The 18083-nt window shown below is 42.0% G+C and overlaps 1 long non-coding RNA gene across 3 annotated transcripts; it reads left to right on the forward strand.

Moving 5' to 3' along the window:
- LOC121233387 lies at positions 1-17506 on the forward strand. Of its 3 annotated transcripts, XR_005932699.1 has the most exons (6): positions 1-57; positions 254-527; positions 3159-3289; positions 10015-11028; positions 15940-16053; positions 16443-17506. It is a non-coding gene; the product is annotated as an uncharacterized LOC121233387 (long non-coding RNA). The 3 variants fall into 3 exon arrangements; XR_005932697.1 differs by lacking the exon at positions 3159-3289 and having other exon boundaries at positions 9720-11028; XR_005932698.1 differs by lacking the exon at positions 3159-3289.
- The last annotated feature ends 577 nt before the right edge of the window (positions 17507-18083 follow it).

The following is an 18083-nucleotide window of genomic DNA, read 5'->3' on the forward strand; positions in this document are numbered from 1 at the left end:
GTCCGGCTGCGGGGAGCCGTCCCTGCATGGGCGATGGGAGCTTGGCTTCCCCCAAGGGTAAGCACCGTAGACCTTCTCCAGATTTATTCTCTGATTTAGCACCAGACTCTGGAAAAGAGATGCTGGAGACACTAATTTCAGCATTTCCAGCGACAGAATTACTACTGGAAACGTGACTGAATAATGGCATCACCGTTCATCTCCCTTTGATTTATATAGCACAAGCATTCGCCTGTTCCATTTCTGTTTGCAGGCTTTCTGGTGGGAAATGGGAGTCTCCCAAACTTTCCTACAGTGAGGGTTTTATAGGCAAAACCATGCCAAAAATGTTTGTCTGGTCACCTTAAAACTACCCTTATCACCCCAAATCCTGGGTTGTGCAAAGGGGTGTTGAACACGTTCCGTGGAGCACCCAAAGGGTCCATCACTCAGCATCCTGAAGCTGCCTCCGAGCGATTCCCAGGACCCAAGCGGGCTGCTGCAGCAGTTTATGTTTGCCTATCGAAGTGAAATCTCTCATGCGTGCGGTAAGTAAACACCGCAGTTGGCTCTCTGTTTATCTCAGGTATTTGGAAAGCCCTTCTGTTGTAGCTGTGTCATGGTCTCTGGCATACGCATCCCACAAAACCTGGGAGAGGTGGGAAGCGTGGCCGGCTGCGAGCGGCGGGGCTGCACCCCGGGAATTGAGCTGCAGGGGAGCAAAGTGACATGACTAGGGGCACCCGAGAAATCTGTGGCAGGGTGTGGGGCGAACCCCAGTTTCCCAATTCCTCGGCTAGAACAGCAAGATGATTTCTGTGATAGCCTTTCTGCCACGTGGGGCTGTGCTTTTCCACCATCGAGAAAAAATCCTTTATTTTGAAGACACTCTGCAGACAGAGATAGTTATGGTTAGCAGTGCACAAAAAGCAGTTTAACACAGTGTTAAAGGAAATCGAAGTGAAAAATCTCTGCCTTAAGATCGCAGCCTTAACACTTTCACCAGGGCTGATCATAAGTTTTTCTTTTCTTTTTTCTCTTTCCTTTTGGTGGAGAAGTTTTCTAAGGTATTTTTCAAACTTTCCAGTTTAGCAATGTGTTGGCTCAAATTGAAAAGAGAACTAGGCACTGGGTCACAGGCAGAATTAGGTTTGTGCTAGTGGTGGGGGCAGGTTGCTGACACAGCTACAATCAGACAAAACATTTAAAACTTCTGGCTTTGTACTTCTCAAATGCCTCTTTTAGAAAATCGCTTAAGTTGTTATTAACATCCACCACCCACCTTCCCTTTCTGGTCCTGACATTGTGTAATAATAGATAATGTTGACATATGTTCCCTGCTGGTCAGAAATACTATACTTCTGTGAAAGGTAACATTTTCAAGCAATGACAAAATGTATTTTACTTGGACAGAGCATTAGTTATTGGACTAATCTCACAATGTGGGATGTGGGGTAAAAGTTTTAACATTTTAGTTGTGGGAGAAAGTTTGTTGGGACAGTAAAAGCATCAGTATGGGGTGTGTTTAGTTTTCTCCATTTCTAGAGGTACTGGCTTGGTATCAAACTCTTGCGTCCGTAGGAATTTAAAAGAAACATTTGCAGTATGTATGAGGAACAGCTGTCTGTGTACTCCCAGCAACTTTTCAAAATGACTATTTGGACATTTTTTTTCTAGGAAGGGTTAGAGAACTAAGGAGTATGTGTGTGTGTCCCACAAGCTCCAGAAAATTTTATTTCTTTTTTAGTAGATCAATTTTTAAATGTTGAGTAACAGTAAAACGATCTGCATTTATTTATCTATTTCCACTAAGCAAAGCTGTCTGAAAATAGAAAAAGAGGAAGAGACAGCAAAATCTTCCAAACAAATATGTTGTGAAAAAACTACTTTTGAAAGTAATCTAGGGTGAGATTCTATAAAAACGTGTCTGCTTCTCACGCCGCCGAACTCAGCACAAGACTGCGCAAGCCTGGAGAAATCGAGTTTTATTTTAAGTCTTGCACAGATCTCTCTGCTGGGGAAGCTGGAAATAATTTTTTTATCGAATCTGGTCTTTTTACGTGCTACAACAGGATCCAGAAATAATCACGGGGGGTCCTGTCATTTGGCGGATAAACATCTCCTCTTGCAGTAGGCTCCCTAAGATTTGTTTTTTTCCCTGCGCTAAGAAGTAGGCTGATCAGCCCGTTAGAAATGTGCCTTTTCCTGCAAAAAATCAGCGAAGCTTTAGGGACCAGCCCTCTGTCCAGCATCCGCCCGCTGCCTCCCGGGCTCTGACACCCCGGTCTATGGGGACCAGGAGCTTTACCCTGCACAGCCCTTGCCCTAAGCCATGAGCCACGGCTCTGGGGAGATCCTGGGGCCTCCCGAGCAAAACCTTTCGATGCAGCGAGCTGCTGCCTTGCAGGTCTGGGATGGGGTCTCTCACGGAGAGGGGCAGCCGGGATCTCCCCTGCAAGCTCTCCATCCCTCTTCCTTCACCCACCAGGAGCGTCCTGTTTGTTTTCAAACTCTCCCTGTGTGTCTGTTGGGCTGCCTCGGGTTGGCTCTGTTCTCAGTTACACCCATTGATGTCAGTGGGGTTGCGTTGGTGGAATCAGGAGGAAAATTTGGCTCCTCGACTTTTTATTCCCCCTCTTTTTTTTTTTTTTTTTTTTTTTTTTCACTGCTCAGCCTAAGCCCAGCCCGCTGCCTGGCTTGTCCCAGGCTCCTGCTGCCGCTGGGGTGAGAGCTTCTCCTCTGCAGCTCCTGCTGCTTGGCACGGCTTCGCCGCTTCGGATCCAATCTCGGCTCAAAACATATCTGTTCTGCTTTCTGCTTCCTCCCTCCCTCTTTGCTCGCTGTAAAGCATTTTATTATCCAGACTTTATGGAAGGCTCTGTACAAAATGAAGTTGTGAGGTTATTTGTTTTGGTGCAGCCAATCCAATAGTGTAAGCTACTTCCCTCCTTTAATCTTCTCCTCTTTAGATAATACATAGGCTTTTATGTCCATTAATTGTCAGAAATAAATGCTTCTTTAGCTATTACTTCCTGAAACAGAGCAGTGATCTCCCTTACATACAGCTGTTTATATTATGCATAGCATAGCCCCGTCACAAGAATACATTATAAGTTTTTGTAAGGCCTTGTACTTGCATTTAGCATAATTTCCAGTTTAACTTTCCTTTTTCCAAAAAGGAAAGAAAGTATCCAGCGGGGTACCCAACTGCAGTGCCTGCTGCCCCTCGGTCGACATGGCTCGGGAGTAATCCCTGCTGAAGCCAGCAGGCATTAGAAGAAATAGAAGAGTGATAGGAGCAGTGGGTAAGGTTAGTGGAGTTTCACGTTGCTGCTTTAGGACCTAATCATTATTAATTATTCGCTTAATAGTAGAGACTTCATGTCCCAGCTGAGATTAAGACCAAATGGTGCCAGATGTAGTGCAAACACCTATTAAGTCATGGTCCCTTTATCAAACAATTTACGGTCTAAATAGACAAGACAGAGAAAAGATGGGAGATGAACAAAGAGGTGTCAGCACCGGAGACAGGAAATTGGAGGAGCAGGGGCGTTAGGGATAAGGAGAGAAATGAAGGCCACAATGTAATTTCTGGAGATAATCAGGGGAAGACCCACAACTGGGGTAAAAGCATAGACATGCTCCTTTGGAAACCTAGTGCGCTAGCTCAAAATGGTCCTGCCTGTCGCCGCTGCCCACAGGGCTGTGGGGGGGAAGAGGTGGTGTAGATGCTCGTTATCCACTTCCACCAAAGCAACCTGAGCTCTGTTACCCTGCTGATGGAGAGCGTTTGAGCTAACCCAACCGGGTATTTCGGAGTTGGGCTAGGGGATGTTCACAGGCACCCTCGTCTGCTGGCCTTGCAGGATGGTGAGCAAGGGGTGCGGAGGATGGGTGCTACCCTTTCAGCTAGCGCAGCGAGATCTGGGAGAAGACACAGCCATAGCCCTAAGGGTTGCTCCTCTCCCTCCTTCCCGGCTTGGTTGGTACCTCTCTCAGGCCCCTTGGCATGCAAACACCTCCAGCCCGGGCTCTCGTACTTACTCACATTTACTTACACCTACTTACACAATTTAATTTGCGCCACCTTACAAATCACCTCCAAATTTGGCCCCCAGTTCAGTTCACCACTGAAAGAAACAGATCTATGTGATCGGCTACAAACGGTCCGACCGCTTTGGTTTGTTGCATGGAGTAGGTTGCTTTGATTCACGTCCGTTTTTAAGTTTAGCTCTGTGCAGCAGAAAAGAGCTGACAACTTCCTAAAGTTCCTTAAATTCTCAAAACACTATACAAATGTCAGCTATCTAGCAACAAAGTATTTAAGACGCTTTGCTTGTGTCTTCATGAATAACTTTCTGAAAGGGTTGTGACATACTTGTACCATTATTTGGTATGGCAATTGAAGAAAAAAAGAAATCTGGGAAGGATGTTTGTTTTTATTTTTCTTCTTCTGACCACTCTGTTTGGAAGAACTGCCAAGTTTGACTCTAAACTTGCAAGTACAGTAACTTTTTTTCTTTGAAACTTGGGTCTATAATGTCTGGAGCTGCTTTTGGTTGAAAGCAATTGTTACGTTCCTGACTCTTGTGATCAATTGAAATCAATTTCATACAGAAGGTTAACAGAGAAGGTCCAAACAAATGAATCCATGTGCATTTATCTGACAGCATTTCATATACAAATAACGAAAGCAGTACATTATCAATTCTCCGTAGTAAGAAGTATTCTTCATGTTTTTATAAAAAGTACTTAAGAGCTGACTTTGAAGAAAGACTTTGAAAACTTGCCAAACCTTCTTTGTATTTTGAAAGTCCACATCAAGAAAGTAGTAAATAGTCATTGAGCGTAGGAAAAAGGAAACTATTAGCATTGTTTTCTTTGAAAGATAAAAAGAAAAATGCAGTGCAAAACTTCATAATCTCTGAAATGTGTATTTGTTATTTGAATCAATTTAAAACAATTGTCACTATTAAGTTCATGTTAGCCTGCCTACTGAACTGTATAAAATGGTTCTGTATCTGCTAGTTTCATATATATGGGTTACCCCCTTTCCTCATCGCCTAGTTTTACAGGCTTAAGCATTTCCATTTAACTGCAGAGTTAGAATTTATATGAAGGCTCTGCTTAAAAAAACCCTACTTCGGCTCCCCAAGCCTCCTCAGGATTTTTTAACCTATATTCATTCCTCTAATGTAAGGATATCTATCCTTGATTTCTGTAAAGCAATAGTGCCTCAGATTTCCCTTTCTGGGGCCCCATTGCCATCGTGCAGCAGTTCTCTGTAATGTGTTCAGATAAGATATCCTCTTTTTTTTTTCACATTTTTATTTTTTGTTGTTTTTATTTTCAGATAGCTTCTGGGCCAGGCTTTCTGTTGTTGTTAGTGTGATTTGGTGCGGCATCATTTTAAAATAGCTGATCATCACCAGGAGAGATGAGACCAGGTGCTTTCCACAGGTCGAAAAAAAAGAGAATCATGTCAGGGTAAGCTCAGCCATGTGTTTAGATGAAGCTATGGATAAGCTCATACCTTGTACTACCTTTGAACAGGTATATCGTATGCTTGCACCGAACACAAGAACCTTGGTATTGTTTAATCATGTGTAATCAAGTAGCCAGCTTGCCTTTTACCACCACTAATGCAGGTTGTACTTATGCATATATTAATTGCAAAGCCATTAAGCTGTCCCGTGTGTGAGGTAGTACTATGAGGAAATGCCTGTTCACTTCATCTTTAATAAGTTCAGTAGACGTTCAGCTAAAAGGGGATCTCAGCTGTGTGTAACCTGTGAGAAACAGAAGTGGAAGTTGCTATGTGAAGAAACATATGTCTGCCGTGTAGAAATCGGATGTTTTCCCCTGTTTGCTATAGAAGTGTCTGTAGGTTATAAAATAGATATGGTAAAGAGCTTGAATGGGTGTGTAGGCATATTGGTGTGTTTGGTAGCCAACTATAAATGCTGACCTTTTAAGAGGGATCGTGTCTTTATATAGAAAACGTATATTTGTGGATGAGATAAAGGTAGGATTACAGTAAGGATTTTTGGCAGGAGTTTCCGTGATTGTATTTCTTAAGAAGATAGTTGATGGATTAAACGATCATCTGAGATTTTCAGAGTTTGTAAAGACTTTCAGATTTACAAATTCATCATCTCTTGTCTCCATCTAATTATTACAAATCTGTTGCCTCTAAATATTTGTTGCTGCTGGATATTGACTCATGTCCTGCCCTAGCTTTGTTCAAAGTATGTCTCCCATTTTACAATAAACAATCAAGAAAACATAAAATAGATTAAATTGTGATAAATGCCAAATGCATGAAGATATCCTGCTGAAAAGTATGAAAACTTCATGCTTCTCTGCCTCCATTTTTTCATTGATAAAATGGGTCTAATCACATTCACTTCTCCTATGGCTTTTTTGTAACGAACAGGCCAAGCCTGGACCTGCTGACGGCCTGGTCACGACCTTTCTCCTCATTGGGGGATGATGAGTGAAATTTGGGGGGACGAGGTTTTGTTCAACCAGCTGTTTCATGGGGAAAGTTTGTTCCCTGTGGATGGGACAGGGTTAAGGGTTTGGCCTCATAGCTCTGACCCTGGCAAAAAGCTTTTGGGGAGGGCAGGAGTGACAAAACGAATATGGGAAGATGCAGAAGGAGTTACTTCAGGCTTCCAGTGGAAGATGTATTTTTCCCATCACCACCCTTGTCAACTTCCTTCTCCAAATCCTCTAACATAGCTCTTTGTGCCTCTCTGAGATACAGCTTTCAGGCCGGCATAGATATTCAGACTGATGGTACTCTCCATATGTTAAGACCCCCAAAATATGAACTCTTAATAGCATCTTCTCTGGTTGCAGAGGGGTCCTCCAGGTCATGTTTATTTACTCTCTGTGACATGGCACAGTACCCTCGCATGCAAACTGGTGACATTCCAGCTTGACTACTTTCCTAATGAAGATACCCTGTTAATACTAATCTTGCAGTGAAAGAGCACTTTTTTCCCCAGAATTCTCTTCTTAATTTGTTAACAAATCTTCCTTGAAGGTAGGAGTGAAATTTTAGAAGCGCTTTTTTCTAATAACCAGCAGCAAACAGGCACGCCCACAGCAGATGGAGAGGAATGTCACATTTGTCCTCATGTCTAGGACAGCAATGAAAATGACTATTCAGCATTTCATTTATAATTTTTTCCTTGTGTGAGGATGCTTGAAGGGTCTGTTTCAAGAGCCTTTCCCATACTGTCATTTTGATTGTGACATTAGGATCTATCTGATAGCTGAGTAAATGGTTTGTTTTTTCGTTGGTGTGGACTCTGATGTTTAGCAAGCAGAACATAGCTTGAAAGACACAAATTTTGAAGTTGCTGGGAATTTGACTGATTTCAATGAGGCCAGGTCTTCATCACAAGTCTGTTAGTGTTGCCACAGCTTCACGGAGCTGGATAGGAACAGTTTGGATGTTCATACTAAACAACAAAAAAAAAAAAAAGAATTTTTTTTTTAGCAATGGCACTTGTCCTTTTCTGCATTCCTGGTAAAAATCATCTACATGTAGCTCTTTTAAAGATGACTTTTGATCTAGTTGCCTATTTAGTGATAATGTCAAATGCTCTTTATTCTTCTTAAATGAAAAAGTAATACTGCATTATTCTAGCCAGTATTATTCCTGCAATGAAACCGAATTTCATCAAGTTAAACTTTTCTGTTAGAAAGATTAAAGGAGGAGGCAGAGGGCCAAATTCTCCTCTGTTCTGTGAGTGTTGAGCTAGACGATCCATTGACATCAAAGAGACTGGGATTTACACTAGTGTAATCAAAACCAGAATTTCTCACACAGATTTTCTATATATTTTTGTTAACTCTCGAAATATAGGACCATAATAATCCTTCTGTTCCTAAAGATGCACAAACCACAATCCCAGTGGCAGTCACATTACCGTGGACTAAGGAGGTGCGGTTTGCGTTGCCTACGTGAAAATCCTAAGGTAACTGCAGTCTGAATGACTTACAGTGCACAAACATGCTCATTAATACATAAGCTACTGTAACTATGTCTTGTGCTTCCTAGAAGCTTGCCACCTGCATTTTTAAGGAGAAACCCAAGTTATTCAGCAAAGATATACTTGTTGGTGCTTTGCCTTGGTTTGCCATTGCAAAAATGTGCTTTCCCAAAATTCAGTATATAAGCGCAGAAGACGCATGTTGGGGTTCCATGTCTTTGGGAAAGGGGCTTGTGTCTAAGCCGTCGGCGGGGTGTCACCGCGTGGTGCATCCAGCCACCGTCCTGGGCATCCTCCGAATTGTGGGGTGAGAGCATCTCGCTGCCGGCCCCCACCCTGCAGCCGCTGGGACATTCCTACAGCCGTTTTCCAGTGAAATCCCACGCCGGCAGGGTGAGTCACATCAGAAGACATTCCAGAAAGAAGAATAATTATGCCGTTGCTGGAATTGATGTAATGGTGTTTTTCAGGATGCTTTAATAGACATGAGTGATGTTTTGGCAGGCAATCGAACTAACCCTAGATATCTGATTGCATTACTGACTGCTACCAAGGGCATCTCTGGGGAAAGGGACATTACTTAAGGTACTTTCTCCGTGTTTTTAACTTGCTGGAGCTAACTTTTAGAGCAGCATCGAGTTCTTTTTCAGAAGACAGACAGACATATTGGAGAGCTTAACCAAGACATGTAACAAACCAAACTCTAAACATATACAGATTCCAAAAGACAGGCCTGTGTAAACAACATCATAATTCCCTGGGTTATGTGCTGTTTAAAATAACATTCAGCTATGCATTCACCTCAAAAGATTGCCACTTAACAGCGTTGTTTCTTTTTGTAATCTTTATTGTTTAGGTTTATTATGGCTCTCATTTTTTCCCCCCCTTAGAAAACATAAACAATTCCCTTCTTCGCCCCGTGAGCGGGACGCCCGTGTCCTGGCAGCGCTTCCTCCATGCCGCAGCCAGCTGAAAAGATAACAAATGAGGACTACGTTGAGCCTCTTTCTCCCAGAAATAAGTTTATTCTCCCTGTCTGTATGTATTTTAATACCACGCTTCTTAGGTTGGTGTTTCTTGTTATTAATGATTACTACCGGCATTTAAACACATCAGTTGGAATTGTGCTCTTGTTTAACACCCACGCGGTCCCGCCAAGGGCTCATTGCCTTCATTTAAGCTATATATTAAAAATAATAATAAAAAAAAGCCCTGCACACTGATGTCCCTGAGTTGTTTTGCAGAGCCCCATCGTTTAGCCGTTCTCCGCAGGTAAATAGGTCTTTTTTTTTGGTCTGGCATGTTGATAAGCCTTCACACTTGGCTGGGCTCGAGGTGCGTTTGTGCAAAGGCAGATTGTTTTAGTTAACATAATCAGTGAACTCACTGTTCTACCTGGATGTCTGGGAGAATTGCCAAGAGATTTCCCAACATTTCAATCAGAGGCAGGGGCTATAAAGCTGTCAGTTTTCTTGTAGGCCAATTTGCCTTTGCCATGGTTCTAATGTTGTGCTCATTTATAAAGAAATCAGCCCAGGTCTTTTGGGGTAATATTTTATGCTGGTTTCAATTTGAAGAAGAATGATTTCTTTTTCTTTCTCTTTTTTTTTTATTTTGAAGATGCATTTTTAAAAAGCATTTCCTGACACAGAAAAATGCCTCACTTTAAGATTCTGATACAATAGTAATTTAAAAAAAAAAAATTAATTAATAATCCATTTTTGTTCCCAGCAGTGGAGCCGAGTTCCTTTCACATATTGCACCAGCCTCAAGTAAATCTGTTCTTAAACAAAGAAATGGAACTACTCGGGTCAAATGTTCAGGGTGATCTTGGTCTGCGTAGTAATTACAATCAGAGATATGTTAAACTACCTGAAAATAATTCACTTCCACAGGAAAAAAGTATACCTACAAGTTTATGGTTTGCGGGTCATTGTCATCTACCCTACTTCCACCTGCTGTAATAAATTCTGGTGAAATATCTACTACTGAGTACTGAACTTAAAGATTTTTTTTTTTTTTTCCCAAGCCTTCAATATTTACCACCTTTTGCCAGATTACGTCATGCAACCTTCAACAATGTTGTGACTTTTTTTTAGCTGATGGGATGCAGAGGAGCAGGGGACCTCATCCGCTTGAAATTTCTTTGATGTTCCCCACAGGAAGTTTTTTAATATTTGGTCAATTGGATGTTTTTCAAGTATTTCATTGTGGTCGGGACCTAGGACAACCGTCTGCTATTTTTGCAAGTTGGCGATGAGAAAGGTGGACCCGTTCATTGTGCTCTGCAACGCTTCCAGTGGCAGGGATGATGCTGAGCGCATGGTCCTGTGCGAGCCTGCAGGACAGGAGCGCGGTGCCATCAAACATATTTTGCAAGAGCAAAATCTCAGTGATTTTGAAGTTTTGGTTTCCTGAGGGTCAGCGTCCTAAGAGCATGTTGGTGCAATGGAGAAGGATGATGGTGACCTGGAAAGTAAGAGAGACGGGTTGGGGGAGCTGGAAGTAAAACCAGGTTGAGCATCACCTGTCACGGGAGGATTTCACTCGTATCAGGAGTATATCAAAGCTTGACAAATTCACCTGTTGGAGACTTCACACAGCTGATTTATTTGCCAGGACAGGTGGAGAGCTGCCCAAGCTTACTGCTGAGCAAAGTGGCATAAGAAGAGGCACATTAAAGAAGTTCTGCCTCTGATTGCAGCAACGAGAGCGCGACTGTTACAGCGCCGCAAATTAGCAGACGGTTTTAAACCAGCTCCCAAGCACTGAAATTAAAAGCACTTAATACAGGAATCATATTCTCTAGCTAAGGCACAACGGGACTCTGGTGAATTTAGTTTATAATGTTTCCGTGTTGTAACAGAAATTTGTCTTTTTGAGGCAATCAGGGGAGCCGCATTACAGCAGGACTTGCAAAGATTCGTGTTTGTGTCTAGTGGCTGCAAGTGCATTAACTCTTTCGTGTGAACTTCTCTGCGAGTGCCACGATTTCTTCTATGCTGAATTCAGTGGACCTCTGAAAAATAACGTTCAATTCAAGGTGAGTAGGACATAGGTAACAAAATCTGCCTCGTGCTCATATCTTGAAGAGAAAAAAGGTTTTCATCATGGAATTATATGAATAAAGTTACATTAGACCACCTCCTCTTGGGGTAATTTGTTGCGACTTTAACAATTAAGCAACAGTCAACCTCTGGTGATGTGGCTAAGCTAACAACCACATCCATGAACATTTAAATCAAGAATGCAATTTTTGGAAGATTATTATTCTCAAGAAGAAATAAAATAGTCTTACATTAATTAATTTTTTTCTACCCAAAATGATATTGGGTAGACATGTCAGCCTTTTTTCCCTTTCTCTCAAAGGTTGGCAAACACACCACAATACCATGTATTGTAATGAGATAGCAGAGAAGACGACTGCTATGCTCATTACTGTTTCATTACTTTGTGATCGTGAGAGCTTTTTTCCATCAGTGCCTGATTTCTATATTATCAAGAGAAGGGCAAGGTCTTTGATGTTTTGTAACATTCTTCAGTGCTACTAGAAAACTACTTGTTTTCTTCTTTTTCAAGGATACGTCAGTGGTTTATAATTGATCTATAGCAGATCTTTCAGATTTAACCTTAGGTCATATATAAAATATTAAATATGGCCATTATAGGGACTATGCCTTTTTAGAAAACCGTATGGGTGTTAGCCTTTATGTCCTAGACAAATTCCAATTTGAGTAATTAAATTTTGCCTGCATTCATTTTCCATGCAATTTTAATTGGATACAATTTTTTTCACTTCCAGTGCAAAGTAATAGTGCATTGTCCTGTGCTGTGAAAGAGTTAATACGTGCTGAGCTAGAGGTTGCTGCACTTCAGTAGTAAGTGAATCTGCTATGTATGTTTGAAGAAACCAGCACAGAAAAATGCCAAATCCTCTTGAAATAAGGTACAAAATTTGTCAGATGTTTTGGCATGCTGTAAACATTTAAAATTACATTAGTGGCATCCAAGTTATCACATACATATCCTAAAAAGCAGATTTTCATAGTGTTCAAATATTCGGTATGCAGCTCATCAGATTGCATTAACCACCCCTACAAAAGGGAAAAGAATCAATACATATGTAAATGTGACTCTGGTTTAAAAAGCTATTCTTGGTTTTACTGTTACCATGCTAAAAGATGTTGTAAACTGCAACAGACCCATTTCCTACGGGTTGCCTTCCCTGTGCCACCGGAGCAAGTGGAGCATGCGGCTTGCCAGAAGATGAGTGCAATGGAATGAGGGCTGGTGTTAATCATTTACAGAAGATCTTGTTCCATGTTGAGGAGGTGCCTAGAGATGAAACTCATTTGAGAGGTTTTCCTGGACTTTGGAAATCGCATAGATTGTTTAAACATTTATTATGGATTACATATCATGGGAGAAACATACTTTGGTTTTTGGATTAGGCAGTAAGTATTGTCATTAACACTAGGCTTTGTCTAATTTAAGAAATCTGCGTCAGTTATCTGAGGCTGTGAGGTCCATTAGCACATTTTTCTTCATCTGTAGAAAATTTTACAGGTCATCTAGCGTTATACTTTTTAGTTTTCTAGTCTTGAAGATAAAAAACGATTCAAAATGTTCACAAAGTCTGAAATTATATGTATAAAAAAGAGCAGACAAATAACACTTTCACTAAGCAGAGGTCCTTGAAGTTGTTTACATTCATATATATCAATAAAATCAAAAGCCGGGTGTTCTTCTTCATTCTCCCCTTCGTACAATGTATTTGTTTCCTCTGAAAGGAGTTGGCACTGGAGAGAATAATGATTGAAATCCCAAAGGTGACAGAATTTGACCCTGACAAGGGATGAGAAGTTTGGCTGAGCACAGCAAAGGAGTGAGACCCATGAATGCTTGGGGGACAACAGTCACCCCAAGGGTGAAGTGCAGAAGGGTGTTGCAAGGATGGGAGCTGCTCTTGGGTAACCCCCAAAGATATTAATCGCTTCGAGATCACATCTCCTCCGTTAAAATTTGCTCACCCTGATGTAGGGTATGGAAACCTGGCAAAGGCAGAGAACACGAGGGGAATTTTGGATTGGTTTGCTGACAGATGCCCGAGGGGGATCAGGAAGGCCATGTGGACAGACATAAGGATTTAAATGGTTTAGGAGATAAACAGGCAGTAAGAGAAGGCAGAGGTGAGAGAGAATGGAGACCTGCTCTGCCATCGGTGTAGTGAGCAGAGGCTGCCCAGGTTAGGTAGATGGGTTCAGGGAGAAAAAGTCCTAAATCATGAGGGACCCTCAATGTCTGTGGAGAGATTCACTCCCAGTCCTCCAACAAGGCATTTGCCCACAGTGCAGTTTAAAATATGAATTCACATTAAAATGCAGAGTATTTTGTAGAATCAAAATCTCAGTGAAGGAATTCTTGTGCATTAAATACAGACAGGTGATCAATAGGGAAAGTTATTCATAAAACTATGATCAGAGAATATTTTGCCTTTTAAATTCCTTATTGAGTAGCCACAGTGGAGTTTTGGTTTGTTTACATTGAGGATCCCAAGAGAGAGCTTTCTGAATATTTGAGGACAATCTGTGGGGATTTTTGCTCCCATCTGTGGCTTTCCTCTTGGAATTTAGTATTCATGCTGTAACCTGAGCATCACTTTAGGTCATTCAAAACCATTTATTATCTTATTAAATGGAACTACCTTCACTGCTCCCGCATCAAGTTTTATGGGAATAAGCCCACGAAGCATCATGAGCGATGTTGTGCTTTGTAGGTTAAAGCGATGGAAATGCAACTTTTAACCTTGCGTTTAAGAGAGTAACGAGCATTCTAGTTTTATGGTTTTTTTTTGTGTGTTCTTGCACGTTCAGTGCTGCTTTATGCCACATGCCACCACGCCGGTGAAATGCCACGACGTGGCATGTGCCGCCCGGTTCCCCAAGAGCACTCATGAGGTGGCTCGGCATGGAGAGCAGCCGTACGAAGCTGTGCACGGTTGGCCCTTCAGTATCAATCTTCCCATATTGAAGTGAATGAGGACATTTGCAGTCCTCTTCCCAGTGCCGTTCGCAGTCAGCCAGCCTTTCGGCTGACTCCGGAAAGCCAGCAGCAAATTGGTCTGCATTGTCTCCAGGTTAGCATTGGTATGGAAAAGGATTAGAAACAGGAATTCTCAGTATACAGTAAAGAGAAAGGAAACGCGATGTCCTTAGGATACATCCATCTTGAGCGTGTTTAGATTTCGGTCGGGATCACTGGTGCTGTGCTAGCAAGGCATCCCAGGACCCTGTGCTGTACGTAGTCACTGTAAACATCTTGCCCATCAAGGAGGACCCATCTTCAAGCTGTTTCTGCCACCGTTAACTCACTGGATATGGGAATGGCTGAGATATCTGCTGTCAGTAAAGGACAAGCACTCTGAACAGTAGTTTCTCACTACCTTGTTCTTGGCTCCACAAGCCCGGGGACTTGCAAATTCAGAGATCTTTAATAAAGTACCTTCAGAGGAACCGAAGGGAAAGAAAAATTATGCTGCGGGCCCCCTCGTCCTACGCAATAACTGCTTGGTCACTTGGATATTTAACAGTGATTTACAAGCATTAATGTAGTGGAGCCTCAATTACATCCTCAAGGGCAAGGAAGCGTTATCAGTCCATCTCCCTTCCCTCCCCACACAATTTGCAGATGGAGTAAAGGTAACACAGCAAGGAGGGTTACAGGTGATTTCTCATCTGATGCTTTTACCACTGGGATATATTTCCTCTTCTCTCTCTTTCTTCTCCCCTTATCCCAAAGGCCTGAAAATGACACTTCTTTTCTGAGTATCTTTTGATATATTGATGTAGGGTGTCTGGAAAACCAAAGTTTTTGATTTGAAGTAATAGCCGCTGAGAATTCATTGAATATAGCACTTATTTTTCTTTCCAACCCTTCTTTACTGCATTGCATCTCCAAATTTGTAATCTTTCAGCTATTATATGACTGTATTATGACTATCCAATGATTACTGTGGGGTTAATAACTTTGTCCGGTGAATGTTGGTGTGCCCCTATTAACGGTATGTTTCGATTGGTTTGGAGAGCAAATTATTGTGTGCTTCACCTACTCAGAAACAGCTTTTCCATGAAAAGACAGAGTAAGACTGTATCTTTAGGAACAATCTGTTTTCTGTCTGTAATTAATATGTTCCGGATTGTTTGGCTACTTTGGTCGGTGTATCACAAACTAGACTATTATGCTCAAAGCTACTTTTGGGACATGCAGTAATAGCTCCTTTTGAAAGCATTAAGAGCAACCCCTGTAAATCACTGTGGGTTTGAGTAACTATCTAGCTTTGCCTAAACCATGCCAGGTTTCTGTAACAAGCTGATGAGCTATCACTGGGTAAAAAAATGTATCCTTGATTCACACCTCTCTGGTGTAAATCCTGTTGCAATTTTAAAAGCACCTTGTTATAACAGTGTTGGACAGAGGAATTCTTGAGGCTAAGTGACATTTACAGCCTATGATACTAGTGTATCTGCACTGTGTATCCATCAACATTTGGCATTTAAGAAAATCTGCTCATCCTCGCATCGCCTGTTAAACACTCACTCTATTAGAGAAAAAAAAAAAAAAAAGAAAAAAAAAAGAAGAAAACAATCCTCTTTGCATTTGAGTTTTTAATGGGCAAAAAAAGGGTCGATTTGATCACAATGGCATGAAACCAGCCCCAAATGACCTCAGGCAACTGTACACCTGGAAGCAAAAGGTGGGTTAAAATGACTTTTTTTTTTTTTTTTGTCCACAAGTTAATGCTGGAATAACTTGCACTCCTTAGCATGCACAGCTGTATTATCCCGGGGCAGTTTTTGGCTCGGTGTGAATTTACACATCTGTCAGATTGCTTGGAGATCCATAGGCAAAATGTAGCACTCGGGAACATTGTGTGGATTTGGGATGTTTCCTGTAGGACCTGGGAAGCGCAGAAGAACGAAAGGCTCGCCTTCTTGCCGCAGCCAGCGCTCCTCGCTGCCCGTTTCCCTCTGCCCTCCAAGGAACAGGACAAAAGCGCTTCTGTCCGCAGGTGATTTTAGGCTCCGCTTCAAAACTTCTTTCTTAAGTCAAACCCACATTTTTTAGTACAAATCTGCGTTCTTAATTTAAAACCGCTCGTGCGCTCCCTCCGGTTTATTCCAAATAGCGGTCCCCAAGGGGTGTTTGAATTCGTGTTAAGGACTATAGGTTGGACTGATTTGGTTTTTAGGAAGCATAAGCTAAGCATCAGACTGTGATTACTGAAAGCTAATCTCGGTCTTCGGCCACAGGTCAGGTTCCTTTTTTTTTTCTCCAACTTCCTATATTGCTTCAGCCATTTCTATGTCCTCTTTTTTTCCTGGGCTACCGTGCTATAGTAGTTCAGCTCCCTATTTTCCGTGTCTTTGAAACCAAGGGCATTTCCCGTGTCTTCTCCAGGTGCTCTGCTTTGCGTATGATTCTGATTTCCACTCCAGAGCTCTTCATACCCTCTCGATGCTGTGCCATGGCCTGAGCTGGAGCCCTGAAACCACACGATTCCTGCACCTGCCTCTGCTACCAGCTTCCCAGGTGGCCTTTGGAATATTTTCATTTATTCACTATATGGTGGTTTTACACCACTCTGGCCTCTAACTTGCATCTGAGATTCCTGCCATGTATTTTAATGCATAATGCATTTTGGGATGCAGTTTGCGTGCTACTACGTAAAATATGGTTGTATTGTTCATATGGCAAATCATTTTTTAATTCATAATCCTGGGACAAGCAAAATGAATGCAATTTTTCTTTAATTTTTACAGCGCGAGAGTGAACACAGTAGAGCAGAAAAGGTTTTTCTTGTTTGCGGAGCCGCGTTGCAGGGTTTGGGGCTGTGTCGTGCGTGTTGGTGGAGCGAGATGCGAGGCAGACGTGCTCGCTTTGATTGGTTTTGGGGGAGGTTGTGCGGTGGCGTAGCTCACAGTGGAGCTGGCACAGCTTCCAGGCCTGGGGTTAAGTTGCTCAGTTTGGTTCAATTGGTAATTAATAAAAGCAATGGCCAATTTGACTTTATACCATGTGTCTGTCTGTGTGGAACCTGGCACACGCAAACCCTCTCTCTACCGAGCAAGATGGTCAGTGTATTTTTTTGACGTGCACATTATTCCGGGAACCTGGAAGCGTGTGAAGTTTCGGTGAGGGGGAAGAAGCCTCCTGGCCCCTGACATAGGTTTAAACCCGTAGTTAAATATGACTTTCAAAATGTTTTTTAAGTGCTGGTGTAGGCTCACCTCCTACAGCTTCCAGATTTTTAGTAGATGGGTCCATCAGAGTTTCAGGGCAGCATCTCAGCAGTTGGGTTGTCTCGTAAACCCAGAAGGGGCCACCAACATTTTGGTGGAAGACTTCCCCCCCTCACCCCTCCAAAGAGGAACATCTGCTCCTTAGCATGCTGCTCATTTCCATGGCAGGACTCCAGTTGCTCTTCCAACGCAGAGCTCGGCAATAGTAGCGCTGGTGTCTGAGCTCTGGAACAAACCAAGTGGTTTGCGTGTGCTTTTGTGTGCCATGAGTTATTTCTACTGTGTGCTTATTTATAATAATGGGCATTCATTATTATGAGAGAGCCTTTTTGCTCAGGAATCATCACAGTACACGCTGTAAATGCATCTTGACAATAGTTTGCGTTTGTATATTATGGACTCATAATACGTATTTATTTGTGTGTATAAAACTGTAATACCAAATGCATAGTAAAAAAAAAAAAACTTAGGAAATTGCATGAACAGTAGTTCCATTTAAAATATCATATCTTGGCCAATTTTGTTATGTCCAAATATCCTAGTCACATTGTAGACTAACAGCCTGCCAAATTTCACTTAAAAGCACAGCCAATTTTTAAGTTACAGAAGCACAAAGAGCAGTGGAATGTTCTTTTTTAGGACTCCTCTAACTTAAACAAAAATTATAAGGTTTTTATTGTTTTGCTTAAATCCAAGGGAAAAAATATTTGCTGCAACTCAGCCTGGATCACACTGCAAAATTCAGCATTTGGCTGACTACATGACCAGAGTATGCTCCTTAAAGCAAGTTGATTTGCCT

This window comes from Aquila chrysaetos, chromosome 6, assembly GCF_900496995.4.
Source record: "Aquila chrysaetos chrysaetos chromosome 6, bAquChr1.4, whole genome shotgun sequence".
Lineage (NCBI taxonomy): Eukaryota > Metazoa > Chordata > Aves > Accipitriformes > Accipitridae > Aquila > Aquila chrysaetos.